A 6,059-nucleotide genomic window follows, 5' to 3' on the forward strand; every position below is an offset into this window, starting at 1 on the left:
GAGAGAAAATACAACATTGAAAACAACTTTGCATTCTTTCAGAGTCCTAGCCTCCAAGGCGCAGACACAGTAGAATCACAGACTCTTAAAAGTCATACAGTCCATAAACAGTCTCATTCTTTTTCCTTTTTTATGTTGTTTAATGAATCCATGGTTTAATAGATTAAGATAACTATAATTGTCTTAATCTTAATAACAAGTTGACTGTAAATTCAATTTAGCACAAATTTATCAGAATACAAAAAATACAGGAGGTTCTTTGAACCAGTAAATAAATATCTCATCTCCTAATTTAGTAATTTCTAACTGTGTAGTGTTTGGAATTTTCATATTATTTTTTCTATCTTGGTGAACATTGGCAAATGCATTCTGGAAGTAATCATTTAGGAAATCCCAGGAGTAGTAGAAACTGGGCTTAAGAGCCCCCATCTAATTATCAAAGTTCCTAACAGACTCACTATGTAAAGTGCATAGCCACATGGGAGAAGGGAGCTCTTCCTAACAGGGATGCCTTTAACATCTCGTCTAGGATTCTTTTGGGCCTCTGAAGTGTTCCTAGGTGCTGTTATTGTTGTTAGGTGCCATTGAGTTGGTTTTGACTCATAGCAACCCTGTGTACAACAGAAGGAAACACTGCCAGGTCCTGTACCATCCTCATAATTATTGTTATGCTTGAGCCCGTTGTTGCAACCACTGTGTCAATTCATCTCATTGAGAGTTTTCCTCTTTTTTGATTACCTTCTACTTTACTAAGCATGATATCCTTCTCCAGGGAGTGATTCTTCTGATAGCACATACAAAATATGTGAGACGAATTCTTGCTATCCTTGCTTCTAAGGAGCTTTCTAGCTGTATTTCTTCCAAGACAGATTTGTTCATTTTTCTGGCAGTCCATGGTATATACAATATTCTTCATCAACACCATAATTCAAAGTCACCAATTTTTCTTCAGCATTCCTTTTTCGTTGTCCAGCTTTCACATCCATATGAGTCAATTGAAAATACCATATCTTGGGTCAGGTTCACCTTAGTCCTTAAAATGACGTATTGGCTTTTTAACACTTCAAAGAGATCTTTTGGAGCAGATTTGCCCAATGCAATGTGACATTTGATTTCTTGACTGCTGCTTCTATGGTTGCTGATTGTGGATCCAAGTAAAATTAAATCCTTGACAACTTCAATATTTTCTCCATTTATCTTCATGTTGCTTATTGGTCCAGTTGTGAAGATTTTTGTTTTATATTGAGGTGTAATCCATACCGAAGGCTGTCATCTTTGATCTTCATCAGTAAGTGCTCAAAGTCCTCTTCACTTTCAGCAAGCAACTTTGTATCATCTGCATACCAAAGGTTGTTAATAAGTCTTCCTCCAATCCTGATGCCGTATTTTTCTCCATACAGTCCAGTTTCTCAGATTATTTGCTCAGCATACTTATTGAATAAGTATAATGAAAAGATACAACCCTGACACACACCTTGACTTTAAACCTCTCAGTAGCCCCTTGTTCTGTTCCAACTACTGCCTCTTCGTCTATGTACAGGCTCCTCATGAGCACAATTAAATGTCCTGGAATTCCCATTCTTTGTGACATAACTAATAATTTGTCATGATATACATAGTCGAATGCTTTTGCATAGTCAAAAAAACACAGGTAAACATCTTTCTGACATTCTCTGCCCTCAGCCAAGATCTATCTGACATCAGCAATGATATTCCTTGTTCCACATCTGGCTTGAATTTCTGGCAGTTCCTTTATGTACTGTTGCAACCATTTTTGAATGATCTTCAGCAAAACTTCACTTGTGTATGATATTAGTGATATTGTTCAATAATTTCTGCATTCTGTTGGATTACCTTTCTTTGGAATGGTCACAAATATGGATCTCTTCCAGTCGGTTGGCCGGGTAGCTGTCTTCCAAATTTCTTAGCATAGACGAGTGAGCACCTCCAGCTCTACATTCAAATGTTGAAACATTTCAGTTGGTATTCCATCAATTCCTGGAGCCTTGTTTTTCACCAATGCCTTCAGTGCAGCTTGAACTTCTTCCTTCAGCACCACCAGTTCTTGATCATATGCTATCTCCTGAAATGGCTGAACATTGACCAATTCTTTTTGGTACAGTGACTCTGTATTCTTTCCATCTTCTTTGGTGCTTCCTGCATTGTTTAATATTTTCCCTGTAGAATCCTTCAATATTGCAACTCGAGGCTTGAATTTTTTCTTCAGTTCTTTCAGCTTGAGAAATGCTCAGCATCTTCTCTTTTGGTTTTCTAACTCCAGGTCTTTACACATTTCATCATAATACTTTGTCTCCTCGAGCTGCCCTTTGAAACCTGTTCAGCTCTTTTACTTCATCATTTCCTGTTTTGCTTTAGTTACTCTGTGCTCAAAAGCAACTTCCATTTTGGTCTTTTCTTTCTTTCCTGTCTTTTTAATGCTCCCTTCATATACAATGTCCTTGATGTCATTCCATAATTCATTTGGTCTTCAGTCATTTTAGCGTTCAATGCATCAAATCTATTCTTCAGATGGTCTCTAAATTCAGGTGGGATATACTCAGGGTCATACCTTGGCTCTTGTGGACTTATTCTAATTTTCTTCAGCTTCAACATGAACTTGCATATGAGCAATTAATGACCTGTTCCACAGTCAGCCCCTGGCCTTCTTCTGACTGATATTTAGCTTCTCCATTGACTCTTTTCACAGATGTAGTTGATTTGATTCCTGTGTATTCCATCTGGTGAGGTCCACATGTATAGTCGCCATTTAAGTTGCTAAGAAAAGATATTTGCAATGAAGAAATCATTGGTCTTGCAAAATTGTTATGTATCTCTGGTGTCTTTTCTATCACCAAGGCTATATTTCGAACTATCGATCCTTCTTCTTCGTCTCCAACTTTCACATTTCAATCACCAGTAATTATCAATGTGTTTTAATTGCATGTTTGATCAATTTGAAACTGCAGAAGTTCATAAAAATCTTCAATTTCTCCATCTTTGGCCTTAGCGATTGGTGTGTAAAGGGCCTTAGTGATTGGTGTGTAAAGGGACTTCCTGTAGGTGTGTGAATATCATCCTATCACTGACAACACTATACTTCAGGATAGATCTTGAAATGTTGTTTTCGACTATGAATGCAACACCATTCCTCTTTAAATTGTCATTCCCAGCATAGTAGACCATAAGATAGTCTGATGCAAAATGGCCAATAATAGTCCATTTCAGCTGACTAATGCTTAGGATATTGATGTTTATGCATTCCATCTCATTTTTTTTGACAATTTCCGATTTCCATAGGTTCATACTTCATACATTTCACAGTCTGATTATTAATGGATATTTGCACCTGTTTCTTCTCATTTTGAGTCGTGCCATATCAGCAAACGAAGGTCCAGAAAGCTTAACTCCATTCACATCATTAAGGTTGACTCTACCTTGTGGAGGAAGCCCTTCCCCAGTAGTATTTTGAGTGCCTTCTAACGTGAGGAGCTCATCTTCTGGCACTGTATCAGACAATGTTCCTCTGCTATTCGTAAGGTTTCCACCGGCTAATATTTTCATAAGTAGACCACCAGGTCCTTCTTCCTATTCTTTCTTAGTCTGGAAGCTCAGCTGAAACATGTGCATCAAGGGTGACCCTGCTGGTATCTGAAATACTGGTGGCATAGCTTCCAGCATCACAGCAACATGCTTGCCACCACAGTATGACTAACTGACTCATGCATAGGGTCCAAGGTGCTAGCCAACTCAAAGTAGGGGTCCCCAAAGGCCCAGGGATTGATTGTACCAGTAACATTCCTCAAGTCCTCCCTTCTTTCTGTCTTCCCCCTGCTGCAAAACCCCACACTGCTTTGTTCTCTCTCAAGCTTCTCACCACCAAAACTAAGGGAGAAGAGGTCCTCCAACCTAGGCAGGTCTGGGGTAGGGTGTATGGAAGATCCCTGGGTATGAAGTTGTGCAGATCATCTTGCTTCTTAGCTGCAACTCCCACTTTTTTTCTTGTTTCCCCCAAACTCAGACCTAACTATGACAATAAACCTTGCCGAAGCCCAAGGTTAGTCCAAAGACTGAAAAATATGTGTGTTGGGAGGGGTGGTTGGACTTGCAGAAGATCAGTCTGCATACCCACTAATTAGGGTGGCAGAGATATGCGAGTTGCCTGTGCACTATGGAATACCAAGGAATGTAATCAAATGTGAGCCCTCCCCCAGTGCTTCACTCAGGAAAACTATAAACCAGCAGAGAACTTCCCAACAAAAGACTTTATGGCTGTTGGAAGCTGAAGGAAATTAAAGAGGTTAAGCTAAAGGTTAAGTTATACAGTTATATACAAACTAGAAGTGTAACCCAGTAACTTGCTCTCTGACTAAGCCCTAGAATTTCAGCTTTCTCATGGGGAATGTGTGCAAATTCTTCCAAGATCTTTGTGGAAACTTACCACTGTATAACTTAACTTACAGTTTAACATCTTTCAGAAAGAGTTCCTTCAGATATTAAATAGTAAAAAAGAATGTACACTAAGCCAATAAAACAAACAGGGAGAAGGGAAGGAAAGAAAGACTAATATTCCTAAGTCTGAAAAATATAAAGTAATTCAACCTGCTGGTACTAAATCTTACAACAGAAATATGTAGGCACCTAATTCAGTTATCTAAGGCTTGATTCCAAAAATCTCTTCCAAATGACTCTAACTCTGTCCTCAGATATCCAATACTTTAGAATTCTTAGAGGAAAAGTAATGGAATTTAGTTCTTTTTAGAAATATACTCTTAATATCCCCCTCAGTTTGTTTTCTCCAAGACCACTTTAAATATTTATAGAAATAAATATGAAACCATCACATATGTTGCTTTTTAAAATTAAAAATGGGAAATGCAAATACTTTATGCAATCAATAAAACAAATGGTAGAAGATTAAAAATTGTAAATTCTTTAATGCTAAAAGATCAGATAGGAAAGAGGGCATGTAAATCATGAAGGAGAGGAATTAAACCACTGTCTTCTAAATCTACCCACCACAAAATTGTTGGAAAGCTGTAACATTTTATTAAAACAAACAATAAAATATAATCCAACTGATGTTTCCGGACTGAATGTAGAAAAATATTTCATCCTCTTTCAAAGGTTTTGGGAATCCAATTCCTTAAAAAGTTTTCTTTTTTTAATTAAAAGGCTAAACTATTAGTGATATTTTTTATCACTAAATATCTTTTCCTTCTTCAACTTTCAATGTTACCTTTCTTTGGAAAGAAGCACTTACCGTATGTTGTTGCTTCCCTGTCTAGCAAAACTGTCATTTTCTTCAAGGATCCAGGCATTTTTTACCCTAAAGAAAATGCCTTGTGCTAAGCATCTGTTTTCAGTCATTCTGAGTAGTTACACAAGCATGAGACCAGATATGTGTGGCATTTTTTATGAGTCACATGCAAACAATAACAAAGATTGAGGTACCAATAATATCTAACCTTGTCACACAGAATCTTTAAGGCAGTCCACTTTAACAAGGCCTAAAAACCTTCACCTGACAAATTTGTCACTGTGGTCCTATCCCCCCACACAAAGGAAACCAGAATTTATCATTATAAATCCAAACCATAACGCCATTACAAGAAATGTATTTCTCTCATGTCACCTAATTATACATTGTCTAATCGTGCAGCTACCAAACCAACTTAACATCAACTTTCAACCTAATGTTACAGCGTGGTTCAGCTTAATAAGCTTAACATCTTATTGCTCCCTTCCCTTGCATTTGAATTCTAATTCCACTCCCTGAATTCACTTCTTTTCGTTGATCTAGTCTGCCACTTCAAAGAAATCATTCCCCATTCTGAAGTCATTCTACAATCTTAACCCCCTAATGAAATATAAAAATAAAAAAAGACATAAAAATATGAGACCAAATTTTTGATATTAGAATTAGCAGATTTAAAATTACATTTTAATAAATATAACAAATGTGACAGGAAAAAATAAAAAGAATCATAAAAACTTCACACATTCTTCACTGGAAGTGTACATATAGGCAATTAATGTAAAGAATTGCTATTAATTATACT

Source organism: Elephas maximus, chromosome 1 (genome assembly GCF_024166365.1).
Source record: "Elephas maximus indicus isolate mEleMax1 chromosome 1, mEleMax1 primary haplotype, whole genome shotgun sequence".
In the NCBI taxonomy this organism is placed as follows: Eukaryota; Metazoa; Chordata; class Mammalia; order Proboscidea; family Elephantidae; genus Elephas; species Elephas maximus.